Raw genomic sequence first — 13601 nt, 5'->3', positions numbered from 1 at the left:
GCAGGTTCCCTTCCCCCGGTGGGATCTTCTCTTCCCTGCGACGGGATCTTCAGCGACCCGTCGTCGAAATCCTCGAAAAGCCTCCTTGTTCCCGGATGCCCTGGGTCCCGCACCGAACACTCCGGAGGAGGCAGAGCAACGAGCTCCGGGTCTTGCCCCCGCTGCCGCCGTTCCCTCCCAAGGAGCCTCACTCTTCAGTCCCTCGGACCCTGCCAGTGGGCTCGTCTCCAGCCTGGCTGGGCCATTTCTGTCCTCGGTGCCGTTTCTGCTTCCTTCCCCAGCGCCTCGGGGACTGGACGTTAGCGTCCAAGCCTCAGATGGAGAAACCGGCGTCCATGATGGGCTTTCTTCTGAGTGACTGGGCTGCTGGAGGGCCCTCCTTGGACGGCTCTGCCCTGCCTGCCCCCCACCCCCACCCCGGGAGCACTTTGCAGAGGGGCTCCCGCCCTGGCTCCCTGCTGCCCCGGCCACCGCCTCCCTCCCGTGGGGAGCATCCAGATGTCGCACGGGGAGGCGCTTTCTGGGCTCTTGTCACCTTGTCGGAGCTGCTGCTTCTGGTGAAGCTGCTGGGTCAGAGTCGGCGTCACCTCCGCTGTCCATTTCCCTCCTCTGGGACCCGTCGAGCTCGTCTTGCCGTGTCTCTTCCCGGGCTTTGCTCTCTTCTTGGGCCTTAACCGTTCCGTTCGCGGTTCTGACGAGTCAGGGGTCCCACAGCGGCCGACTCGGGCGTCCTCCCACGTCCAGGGAGAGGATTCTCCTCTGGTAAAACCATCGCTTTGGGGTTGTTACTTGGTACTTCCGGGGGCCAGAGCTGGCCTTCCTACGCAGGGTGGGCTCTTAGTTGGGACAGGAAGTGAGTCCCCAGACTTGCTGTCACGGGCATCGCGCCCAGCCCTCCCCAGCCCTGCTCTGTGACCCTGGGGGGGCCCAGGTCACTTCTGTGTAGCCACGCCCACTCAGGCCCGCGTTGGGCGTATAGTAGGTGCATAATGAATGCCTCTTCATTCCTTCGTCTTGGCCTGGGGAGGCCAGTCCTGCTCCCCCTCACCTGGTCACTCACTCCCTGGCCCCCGAAAAGCCCTTTTGTCCAAAATGCTGGGATTGGGCCCCTGATTAACAGGGGTGTGCCAGGGCCTCCACGTGCATTTCAGCAACTAATCATTACTTACTGTGTACGAGGCATTTTGTAGTGATGGGAGACCAGAAAAGGGGAAAGGGGAAAAACCAGTCATGGCCAGCCAGGAGTTTCGGGGGAGGGGGACGCTTAGAGAGAAGGTGTGGAGGTGGGAGGTAGGGTGTGTGTGGAGGGGGGGTCAGGAGGTGTGCAGGGTTTTGGGGAGGGAGGACAGGTATAACTGTGGGGTTGTGGGGAGCGCATGGGTGTTGGGCTGGGGGATGGGTGTAGCTAGGGATGGGGATGGGGGAGCTAGAGAACAAGGGAGTCTGGGCTCAGAGCTGGGCAGGGCATGGCGGCTTTCCAGAATGCTGTGGGTGCCCCCCCCAGCCTTGAAGAAAGCCCTCCGACCCCTGCAGATGGGGAGGAGCGTCCCGGGCAGGCCGCCAGCTGTTTGGACGAGGGCGCCGTTGTCGAATCACCCCGGACGTCTGAGCCACTGAGCTTGATGGGGAGCTGCCCCAGCTGTGGGTAGAGGCTCCGGTCGGGCTGCACGGGGGCCCTCTCTGTCCCTGGGCAAAGGCGTGTGTGCTAAGCTGGGTCCTAAGTGGTTCGAGGTGTCGGGATCCATGCGAGCTGGGGGTCCCAGCAGGCCCAGCCCCTGGCCGGGACGTGTTCTCCCCTTGCCATGCAAAAAAGATGGGGGAGAGGGGGCACAGCAACACATGCTTCTATTGAGCGCCTGCTGCATGCCAAGTTCTGGACTAAATGCTTTACAAACATTAGCTCCTTGTTTCCAGAGTTCCCTGGGAGATCATGATGCCCATTGTACAGTTGGGGAAGCAGAGGCCAGCAGACTTGCTTCCGGGGGTCCGAGGCTGCATTTGGCCCCGGGGTTTCCTCGCCTCTGGGCCCACACTGCCCGTGGCACCACCTGGCCGGCTGCCTCCCCGCTCCCGTGGTTCTCCCTGACATGGTGCGAGCGGCCACCGGATCGTGGCGGAAGCGTGGCTGTTCCACGCCAGCTCTTGCCTTTCCCGTGGCCAGGGTCTCCCCTCCCTGGAGCAGACCTTCCTCATAGGAGGGGAAGTGTTTGTTCTTGCTCCTGGGAGCTCTCCAGCTGCGGGCACTGCCCAGCCTGTGCCCAGGCCCTCCAGTACCGGTGCCTCTTTCAGGCAGTTTTGTGGAGCTCCCGGTTCTTTTGAGCCTGGAAATATTCCTGATCTCCAGGGCTTTCCCCGCCCAGGCAAGGGCCACTTGGCTGCAACCACTCGGTGCTGGCCCAAGGCTCTGAAGGCCTTCCAGAGCAGCAGGCGATGCATAAATGCTCCCTCCCCTCCCCAGCGGGACCGAGGGCTCCGGGCCAGGAATCAGAACCGGACACACGGTCCTTGTTTGGCTTCTGGGGGCTGTGTTTACTTGGGCTGGCCAGTTCGGCCAAAGACTTGGGTTCGAATGCCAGCAGTTGCACAGACTCTGGCTCAGCAGATCAGGGTGTTTGTGGAGCTCTGGAGGGTTTGCAAAGTGCTTTACAAACCTTGTGTCATCTGATCTTCACAGCAGCTCTGGGAGGCTATTATCCCATTTTACAGGTGAGGAAACTGAGGCAGCAGAAGCTGACTTGCTAGGAAAAGTCTGAAGCAGGATTTGAACTGGGATCGGAATTGGGTTTTAGGGCCAGCCTCTGTGTCCCGTAGCGCCGCCCAGAGGCGAGAGCCCTCCCCTTCCAGATGCTGGCTGGAGGGGCCCTCCTGCTCTGACCCAATCCAGAGGGCCTTGGAGGAGGACCCTTTGGGGATATGCAGGGCCTGGGAGGCCTCGGGTCCCTTCTGCCACCCGAGAGTCACTGTGCCCAAGCCTCTGCTTTTTCCCTCACTCCCAGAGGGAGCGCCAAGTGGGCCCGGGGCCTGAAGACTCCAACTTGAGTCCTGTCTCACCTATCTAGCCACTCTGTGGCTCCCTCTGGGCCTCAGTTCCCTGTTGTGGAAAATGGGAGGGATAAGAGCGACCCCCAGGGAGTTGTTCTGAGGGCGGTGAGATGTGCGAGGACTGTTAGCCACTCTTATCCTCCCGGCCACATGAATAGCGAACGGCCCCCGGGATCCTTTTAACTTCTCGCACTGTGCAGACTCCGGAACCGAGCCGAAGGCCCTCGGGTGCCCCGGGGAGTCGTCCCACTCGGCGGCTGGTCGGCAGCCATTGAAGCTGTCCTAACGGCCTCCTCCCTTCTCCTCCTCTCCGGCTCCCCCAGAAGGAGAAGCAGGGCAGCGAAAGTCTACTGAGACTGGCCCAGGATCCCAAAGGACCAGAACCGAAGTGGCTGGGGAACTCCCAGGCGGGGACGCTCTCCCTGCCAGTGCAGGTTAGCTGGAGCCTTCGGCCGGAGAGCTTACTCAGCGGGCCTGGGGTCTCGCGGCCGGGTTTGAGGCCCTCCCCCTGTCCTCCACCAAAAGGCCACTGGCCAACGTGCTGCTGGCCTCCGAGCCCATGTGCCGTCCAGACTCCGGCAGGCGGCTCTAAATATCTGGAAACTGACCTTGCATGTGTGTCAGAGTTGAGGCTTCATTTTCAAACAGCTTAAGGGCTGTGTGAGCTCCGGGAGAGGTCATTTCCCAGGCCACGTGGCCCCTTTCTCCTCTCCCGTCCTCCACCTTTCCTTGTTTGTCACCCTATCACTAAAACACCCCCGGGCTTTATATCCCAAGAACCTTCAGAGCCCCTCGGCCGCACTGTAAATAAACCCCCCCAGAAGCCTGCGGACTAGGTGCTTTTTCCCCTTGCGGTGGTTGGTTTCTCTGAGTCAATAGCCTTGGGGAACCCGATCCGGCTCCCAGTGTTTGGATCGTGGCCCCGCGCCAGGCTGCAGCCCGCGGCCCGGCTGTGGCTTCTCCCTGGGGGTGCCACGCTCCGCTTGGGGCGCCCCCTTCTAGCACTGAGTCACGGGCCGGCTTTCTCTCCGCATTACGGGCGAGGGGCGGCGGGGCGTTTATCCTGACAACTCACGGAGATCCACGCTGATTTTACAAGATTACAGGAAAGATCACAGCCCTGTGGGTGAGCTTGGGCTGAGCAGCCACAAGCCCTTGTGAGCAGAGTCGGGCTGAGCCCTTGTCGCGACTCTTGCCCCTTGATTACATGAAGAACAACTCAGCGTCTCCCACAGACTGTCCGAGATGGTCTTAATCAGTGCTAATCGTTCAGAGCTTCCCATCACAGAGGAAAAAGACAAAATTGGCTCTCGGGAGACACTTCCCCATTCTCCTTTCAGTAATCAACATGCCAGCCGTTATCAGCTCATTAATGGACACACCCTCAGGAGCTAGTAATTTTCAAAATCTGCCATGGTTACTTTTATGACAAACTACCAGAATTCAGTAGTGAATCCTCAGGTAACCTGCTTAAAATCCATTCCCATATCTCGTGGACGTAAAGAGATTACACGTTAGACAGTTCTGTAAGTCCCAGGCAAACCAAAGCTGTTCCTTTGGGGAGGTTTGTTGGTTTTTTTTAAGCACCAACAGTTTATGGTGGTTTTTGTCTTAATCACCATGAAGGACAAACTGAGACCAAGCAGATTAGTTTCTTATCTTGAGATCACGTTCCCAAACAAATGCAGTTTTTCTCATGTCAACATTGCCTTACGGTAAGAAAATAAACCATTTCTAACATTCTGCTGCCATCTGTCTATAGCAGAGGCACAGGGAAGCCAGCCGCCAAGAAGACCTACCTTGTGAGGCTGGAACGGTCCTCCGACAGCCTTGTTCCGCAGCTCGCGCCGAGCTTAAGGTCACCGGGATGTCGCGTGGTCCGCTTCCCTGGAGGAGAGAAGAGGGGAAGGTGTTCCGGAGGCGCCTTCCCCGGTGCAGCTGGCACCCTGGGTGATACTGGAATAAACGGCTTCTCCAGATTATCCCATTTTAGTACTGAGGAGCGAGATTAAGGCTTGTTATTGCTCATATGTTTTCCATCACTGTTTGTATCGGAGCCAAAACTTCTCGTTAAACTCTAGACGTCTACTGGAAGAATCTGGAAGAAAAAAAAAAAACCCTGCGATGTAATAATGCGTGGCTCCTCGCCATGAGGAGAGAGAGCTCCATTCAAGAAGTACCTGGTGGTAGGAAAACCTCCATGACAGCTTTTTAAACCCTCCCCACCCCGAATGGAATAAGAGTAATCATCAGGCAGCAAATACTTTTTAGCCAGATGTCTGTTCCAGTTCATGAGCCAGTCACTTTCCCTCCCGGGAGAACCCGGGGGCTTGGCGTGTTGATCTTGGAAATCTCTGCCATCTTGAAGATTGCAGGAATGGGGGTCCAGGCAGCTCAGGTATCAGAGCAGGAGCCCCTCTGAGCCTGCCTTTGGGGGCCTTAACAATGTGCCCCAAACCCAATCCTGGGCCTTCTCGAACCCCATCCTTCCGGCTCCTCTTTCTTTGAGGAAGGGACTTGGTAGTTTCCACAGGTTGGTTAGTGCCCCATGGGCCTCTGAACTGCTCTCTGAATCAGAAGGGCCGGGTGAGACTTTGGAGAGGCTCACTTGTGGGACTCTGATGGTCCCCCCCCGACCCCCCCCCCGCAATGGAGAGAATCCTTCAAATGGGCTCGTAGTGCTCTCGGATGGAGCCAGCCTCGCCCAGCCTCGGCGGCAGCCGGGCAAGACGATCCTGAACGGACGAGGCAGTCACGGGTCAGCAGACATTTGAGGGGCTGCCTGGCCCCCTTTTATAGAGCCTTGCCTGCACATGGAGCCATGGCCTGGACTCTGCTTTCTCTCAAGCTGCTTCTCCTTGGCAAAGGAGACACCCCGAGGTGCTCCCCTAGTACCAGGACCCTGCCTGCCTCTTTCTCCTTTTGGTCTCCCCTAATTCTTTGGCCTCTCACCATGTGCTACCCGGTAACCCCGAATGTCTTAATGAACAAACACTGGCACCTTCCTCCCTCTGGCAAAAAGATCCGGGAGGTTTCTGTCCCAACCCCACTGGGCTGAGAACTAGATCGCATCTTGTTAGATTCAAAAGCGAATCCAGTTTGAGCTAACATTTCATGAAGGAAAATGATGATTTGGTACAAATCACTAAATCCTTCGGGCAGAGATCATGCTTTCCCAGGAGAGGCCGGGCAGCAGGGGAAGGGAGCCTTAACTGCCTAAAATCAGGCTCTCTGAAATGCCCCCCAAACCTTGTGCCCTAGCCAGAAGTGGGCAGCAGGAAGTCACCGGATGTCTGGAAGATCAGCACAGATGGCAGTGCCCACTTCTGGGCCCATCCATGTGTTTCCATGCAGGAACTGGTGGCAAAGAGGAGCTGTCCACAGCTGAAGGTCATTTATTCAAGAGTCCAGATGGGGAGGGGTAGCCTGCAAAGCTGGACCTCAAAAACCTTTCCTTATGTCTGTGCCATCGCCAGCCCCCAGTTAGAAAAGAGACTTGTCTGGGGCCTTGCCTGTGTAGATGCTGCCTCGCCCCTCGGCCCCAGTGACTTTTGCCGAACCACCCTTGAGCCAGTCAGCCCCTCTCTATCTACCTTACAAGAACTCACTCCCTGCTTGTGTCTCCCGGGCCCCTTCTCGCTGTGACCCCCTCGGCTCTGCCTCTGGCCCGAGCTGGTCCCCGACCCGTGGCAGGGCCCGGGGAAACCAGATGGGAAATTCCTGGATTTGAGGCAGGAGGGGTGGAGCCTCAGCGTCCCCATGGAAAACTCTTCCCTCTGTCCCCCTCTCTAGAGGATTTCCCCCTGCTCTTCTCCTAAGGGAAGAGGCTGTTCCGAGCTCCTCATGTCGGGGTCCAGGTTCTCACACGATGTCCTCAGAGATTCTTAAGGGTGAAGAGGAATAAAACTGGCCAAGCCGGCAGGATGCGTGAAAGGAGAGGCGCCTGAGGAGCATCCTGATGTATTGTCTCTTCTGTGTTATATGTGGCGAAATCCTCGCCGTAGCGACGCGGAAGAACCAGCGTACACAGGGTGTCTCACCCCATAACTGTGTAATGAAGCCTTGCAAGTGTGCTCACTTGCATCGTGTGCATTGACGTGATAATAAAGCAGAAATGGCCTCTGGAGCAATCAGCAGGTTAGGGCACCCCATGAGAAAAATGGGGGGAAGGTGGCAGACGGAAGCCTGGACGCGGAGTCGGGGAGACCCGGCCTCTGAGGCCCCCTTACCTCTGACCCACCCACTCGTGCTGTGCCCCAGTCCTGCCCTCACCTCCCATTTCTGCATCTGGAATGGGTAGTTTTCTCCTCTCGGGTTTATTGTAAGGTTCAGTGAGCCCCTGTATGTAAAGTGCCATAGAAACAATGGTATTTTCATGATGATGATGCTCCAAGAGGGGCCCCGGCTGCGTCCAGAGTGAAGGCTTCTGGTCCCTGCTGCCACAGAGCGAGGAGACTCATAGGCCGAGGCTGTTAGCCCATTGATTCAGCTGTAGAACAGGTTCTCAGATAATGACCTCAGCCCTACAGGGCTACACCCTAAAATGAAATGAACTGGGGAATCACTGGGACAAGAATGTTGGAAAGGTTTCTGAATAAGCTTGTGCGGAGAAGCGGCGCTCCTTGTTTAATTGTTTTAAAAGTGAATCAAAGCAGAGGGACCAGGGACCCCTTACCCCGTGCAAATGAAAGGGGAGAAAACGATGCCTTTATTTTCATTAACCTTCATAGAAAACTTAGCATTTCCTTGACTTATTTAAACCACTGATTCCAAGAAAGGCTGTCTGTTCCTGGGCTCCACCACACTGACCGCTCCAGGGGTCCCGCTGCATTTCTGCACTAGCCCAGATCTCCAAAAGCAGCTAGTGAGCCAAGGGGAAGGCTGGGATTCAGGCCTGCCCTTCTCCCCACTTCTTCCTCCCCCCACCCCCAGCCAGGCAAGGCTACCCGAAATATTCCTGCTGCCCTCGCTGAGTTTCTCTGATATTTGTTCCCACATCCCTGTCATTTTCTGATATCATCTCCCAGAAGCCTCCTTGGAAGAAAGAGGAAAAATGCCGAGCTCATTGTCTCCCAGAGCCAAGATTCCTCTTTCCCCGGTGTGAACTCCTAGGTCTTTTCCGTTATTTTCCATATGGTCATTCCATATGTGGTGCTCTCAGCCCAGCCCTCCCAAAGTCCCTTTCTCCAGGGACGGAAGCGTCCCACGGCGTTCGGATGCCCTTTCTGTGTTTGGGCAGACCCAGAGATGACGCTCCCCTTGCTGCCATTTCTTGCTGCCCCAAGTGGGATCATTAATCTTTTGTTTTCCCAGTAAGACATTCGACTTTGTCATTGATCTTTGGGGTAAATTTCATTTTTTTTTTTATTAAGCACCTACCATGAGCCACCACTGTGCATGTGCACCCTCAGGGTGCTCACAATCTAAAGGCAAAAGGGGGTGGAGTGGGAGGGGCATATGGAGAAGTCACTTAGAGAAGGCCTGAAATGTAGCCCAGAGCCCACTCTCCTTCAGTGGAGATTTGGAGTTCTCGTGCCCCCTTCCATCCGAGTGACCCAAGGCCCTGGAGAGAGGGCCAGCGGAGGCTGAGGAGGGAGAAGGCAGAAGCCCCAGAGTTCTGCAGCCAGGAGAGAGAAGAGATGTCTTGGACTGAGCTCTTTTAAAAAGTGGGCTTGGGGCTCATGCCCCCAATCAGTCAGTCAGCATTTCCTGAACCTCCTTGTGCTTGGCCCGGAGCCTGGCCGGGGCAGAAGGCAGTGTGGAGGTGGTGAGCCAAGGCTGTGGTGGTCTGGGACCGGCTGTGAGCCCCCCGGGGCCCAAGGGAGGGACCAGTCTGGTACAGGGGCTGGGGAGGGGGGGGTATCCACAGCTTGTGTTCCAGAACAACCAGAGTCCCCTCAGCCAGATGCTATTTAGTGTGTCTGCTCCCACACGAGCCATTTGCACTTCAAAAATGGTCCTTTTTGCCCATTTTCCGGGTGCAGTAAAATGGCTATTTCTCTTCCTCGGGGTTGGGGGCACATTGTCTTGACCGAGTGCGGCTCACTGTGTTCTGGAGTGGCCCAGCTTCCATGTTCCTGTGGCTTCTCTACCGAGCTGAAATCACGGGCTTTGATCTGGAACCTTCCTCCCTTCCCCTTGCAGAATTTCTGCCACCCCATCCTCTTCTTTCTACCCTCCCAGCACCTCCAGCCAGAATTTCAGAGAGCTCCCGATCGGCCTCCCTGCAGCCAGACCTTTCTAATCCGCTGCCATGAAGTAGCGGGGCAAGGTCGGGACTAGAACCGGACCACCTGAGCTCCAAGGCAGCCTGGCCCAAGGAGCCTTTCCTATGCCCCCTTCATTCTCCCACACTCCCAATTGATCCCACACTTTTGTTGCCTGTCATCGGACTGGGGGCTTGCCGAGGGCACCTAGTAATAGGCGGTGCTGATGAAACGCTTATTGATCTAGAGGTGTGAGCCCAGAAATTGGGCAGCCCAGCGGCTGGAGGAAGGGGGGCACGAGCCGTGTTTCCTCTGGGGAAGACCCCAGTGTGTGGAGTAGGGCACCGGGCCCAGAGGGGGGAGCATGGAGGGGAGCAGAGTGGCCCTCACGTTAGGGAGATCCCGGATCTCTGGAGCCCCGGTGGGAGGTTGGATACATTGTAGCGCTCCCGGGAGGTGGGATACATTGTAGCTGACCCTGGGCGGATGGATACATTGTGGCGGCCTCCTGAGGCCTTCCTTGTTTGTTTCCATCGTTGAGAAATAATGTTGCTACTGAGGGAGACTCTGAACTGGGGAGAGGAGAATTAGGTAGGGGAAAACTTTCTCTTGTAAGTGTGCGAACACTTAAGGACCCCCGCCCCCTCCCTGCTGCTCTCGGGCTCCGGGCCACGTGAGGACTATCGGCTTTCGTTTGTTTGACCACAGAGCAGCTGTTGCTTAGGAACAGAGCATGCCATTGCGATGCGGTGATGCGCCTGCGGGCGTAGCTCCCCGCGCCCCCCCTCCCCCTCGGTGTTCAGCTTTCCCCGCGGTTACCCCGCCACGTTCCTTCCAGACCAGTCCTCCTCTCTGGCGCTCTCGGCTTGGCCCATGGCTTCGGGAGATAGCTAGTGAGCTCTTGCTGAGCCAGAAACAGGAGTTGTCCTTAAAAAAATAACACTCAATTACGGGCGTTGTGGAACAAAGATCCTAATTCCAATTATGATTTTCTCTTCTCTAGAATTTGTTTCAACTTGTTCAATTAAATGCCGCATTAAAGCTGTGTTGAGATCTGCACGGGATAACGTGAGACGTAAAGAGCAGAGCCTGTCGGGGCTCGTGGCCAGACGGCTCGCAGTAGTTTTAAAATTTGTTTGAAGATATTCTGTGTGATATTCCCATCTCCCCCAGCTGCTAACGTGCTTCTCGGTTATTGGATTGCTCGAGAAGCAGAGTCTCTTCCTAGAGACAGGAAAACCAGAGCTGGAATTAGGTTTCCTTGTTCCAAACACTCTGTAATCTTTTTTTTTTTTTTTTTTCAAGGAAAACTCATATTTCTAGCTCAGCAAAAAGAACTAACTCACTACCCCCCTTGTGAAAAGCTGCGGAAAGACTAAAAGGCTGAGCTTGGGAGCCACAAAGCAGAGGCTGTGAGTTCCCCCATCTTCCTCCCCCCCCCCCCATTGTGTGACCTCCAGCTCCAGACCTCCCACCTGTAACTAATCTCTGGTTGTAGCATAATTTAGGTGAGGCCTGTTGGAGTCCTCGGGCACCCATAGGAAAGCCAGCGGTTATTACTCTGAGGGTTTCTGCTCCCTTTCCATTCAGAAGTAGGCAGAGCCAAGCAAAACAAGTGCCAGATGATCCCCCTCTGACAGGAGCCCTCCTCACCATCAAGCCTCTGGCCCTTGCATTGCTCATTAAGCCTTGGAAGGCTGTTCATTTTTTACAGTGTTGTTGTAGAAGGTGTTCTCCCCCTGCATGCTTCCCCCTGCATTGGTTCATGCGAGTCCTCCCAGATTTCTCTGAAACTCTTTCATCGTTTCTCAGAGCCCAGAGTATTCCCTCGCCTTCCTAGAAAGATTCAGGGGGTCAGGGACATCCCTGAGTCTCCAGTTCTTTGCCACCACAATTTATTTATTTGTTTATTTATTTATTTTTCCCATAGGGCATTTTCTTCCTTTTCAAGCCAGTCTCGTTGTAGTCAGTGGCACGTGGGGTCAGAGGATGTGTGTGCTTCAGGGATTCGAGGCAGGCACACTTTGTTCCCCGGAATGGCTCTGTAAGGCCGTTTCCCAAGGTCACTGCAATGGTGGTCACTCTCAGGTCACTTCTCATGGGAATGAGCTAGAACCTCTGGATTTTTTAATTGGAGCCATTTCCTGAGTTTGTTTATAGTTTGTATTTCTTCCTTTGATAACGGTTGCTCGCGTCCATTTACTAGTTTTCAGTTTGAGAAAGTCTCCTGTCTTTGACTAGATTAAGACGGTTCTCCAGGAAGTACTACAAAGAGATTAACTATTTCCTTCCTAGTCTTAGCTCCTATGCATTTGTTTATGAGAAACCTTTTATATGTAATTAAAATTGTCCATTTTTCTCTCTCGTAACCCTCTCTATCCCTGGCAGAGTCAGCAGGCCCAGTTCTTGGTGGAGATGACAGGTTCTAAGTCATCACGAGTCCCCACTTTAGATCTGCCCTCCTTATCTCTCTTCATTGGTCCTTCTCGGAGTTTGTCCGTGATTGAGGCCGAGATCACCTGCCTAGAGTTGGCAGGCTCGGACCTTTTCCCTTTTTAGAAAAACGAGGCACTTTCCAGGCTTGTGTTCCCAGTGCTTCTGGGGGCCGTGAGGTTGGGGTGGCAGGAACACGGCTTCTGCCCCAGCCTGACTGTTTGGCCTGTGCCCAGTGACCTGCACTATCTCCTTGTGGACCTCAGGGAGCACTTCCTGTCAGCCATCTTGTTCTGGGATTTGCAATGCAACGGCCCCTTCCTCTCCTAGGAAAAGCTCAAGCTTCCTCCCTTTCTCCCTGTTATTAGCATCTTCTTGGGCACAGTTGTCCTGGCCAGTATCAAAGCAGCTCCATGCCGCGGCATCCCCTACTGTTCTGCTTGTTTCCTGGCTTCTTTTCCATCTCATTGATTGGAGGTTTTGATTTGCTGAACGCTTGACCCCCCCCCCCCCTCCCCTCCATTAGGCCATCCCACCTGGATGTCCCACTTAGAATCCACTTCCTAAGCCTCACTCATCTGCTTCCTCTCTCTGTGGAAGTGGCCTGAAGCGTGCTACAATGACGGAGATGATGTGGGACGCGGAAACCGCCTCGACCCAGGGGAGAAGCAGCTGAGTGACTGGGAAGGGTCACAGGCAGCCGTGTTGGTGACCGGCGGGGATTTAGCCAGAAATCTCACGTCTCAGAAGCCCCGGCACAGGGGGAAGAGTCCTGGCTCCAGCGGAAGTGCTGGAAGGGAAGGGGCCTGGTCAGGAAGTGATGTGGAGACCACTTCCTAACTGACCCCTCTCCAGTGCTCACCCCGGGTTTTCCCGCTCTGGCTCTCGAGGTCCTTGAGCTGAATATCTTTTTCCAGTTTTTGTAGTCTCCAGCTCCCCACCTCCACCCCTTATTATGGCTTTTCAATAAGATCTGCCCATCCAAAGCTCTTCCTCCCCCCATCATAGTAATACTGTGAGGTTAGATTTGCTTCCTGGCATAAAATTTACCCATAAGCCTGAGGCATTCGCCACCAGCATTTGAGAATACGGGGTCTCTTCCCCCTTTGGGTTTTGTGACCCCTGGAGCTGTAAGTGTGTCGGCTTGTATTCTTCTTCCTTGATTCTAGCTGTGGTCTCTAGCTGGGTGGACATTATAGTCAGTCTGCCCTCCCTGGTCCTTTCTTAGTTTAAACTCTTTTGATTAAGGCACTTGGCAAATCCATTCCTTCCCCCCCCCCCCACCCCACCCCCATTAGGTGCACTTCTTCCCTAACCGGGACTCTGTCATCCCTTTATTTTTCAGAGTGCCCAGAAATCCACAGCCCGTCCTCCACGTGTCTTGGCCAGCTGCTCCTTTCTCAGACTGTTATTTCCCTCTGCTGTCCCTTGCATACACTGGGCATCAGGGAGCCACACAGCCCTGGTTCCGGATCTCCCTTCGAAGTCTTTGACAGAAATTGGGGAGACTGAGGATGCTTTCCTAGCTCCTGAACAGACGGGGAGCACTCTCTTGGGGGAAGTACAGCCCTTACACAGAGCAGGCTTTGTGCCCAGCGTGTGTAACCCGGGGGGGTCAGGGATCACGGCCCAGGCAGAGGTCAGCCACTGCTGGGGAAACCTGGGGAACCCTCCCAGGAGGAGGACTACTGGGGAGCACAGGGGTGTGAAGGTAGCTGCGTAATTAACCGGTCGAGACCTCAGTATTCTTGCCTGTTAAAATGAGGGAGCTGTCAAGATGATCTCTAAGGTCCCTTTCATTTCTACAATTCTGTGATCAATCGCTCCTCATCAAAGGGACACTGAAACCCGGGAGATGGAAAACCTGGGTTCAAGTGGGGGTGGGGCGAGGCCATGGCCCTTCGACCCAGAAGACGCTGC

General features: G+C 55.3%; 1 protein-coding gene across 1 annotated transcript in view; it reads left to right on the top strand.

Moving 5' to 3' along the window:
• The window catches only part of CENPP (centromere protein P), a 122839-nt gene that overhangs the window by 59432 nt on the left and 49806 nt on the right, over positions 1-13601 (top strand). The window lies entirely within an intron of this gene.

This window comes from Antechinus flavipes, chromosome 1 (genome assembly GCF_016432865.1).
Source record: "Antechinus flavipes isolate AdamAnt ecotype Samford, QLD, Australia chromosome 1, AdamAnt_v2, whole genome shotgun sequence".
Taxonomy (NCBI): domain Eukaryota; kingdom Metazoa; phylum Chordata; class Mammalia; order Dasyuromorphia; family Dasyuridae; genus Antechinus; species Antechinus flavipes.
Note: the sequence above shows the minus strand (reverse complement) of the source record. Positions and strands in the feature narration are given on the sequence as shown.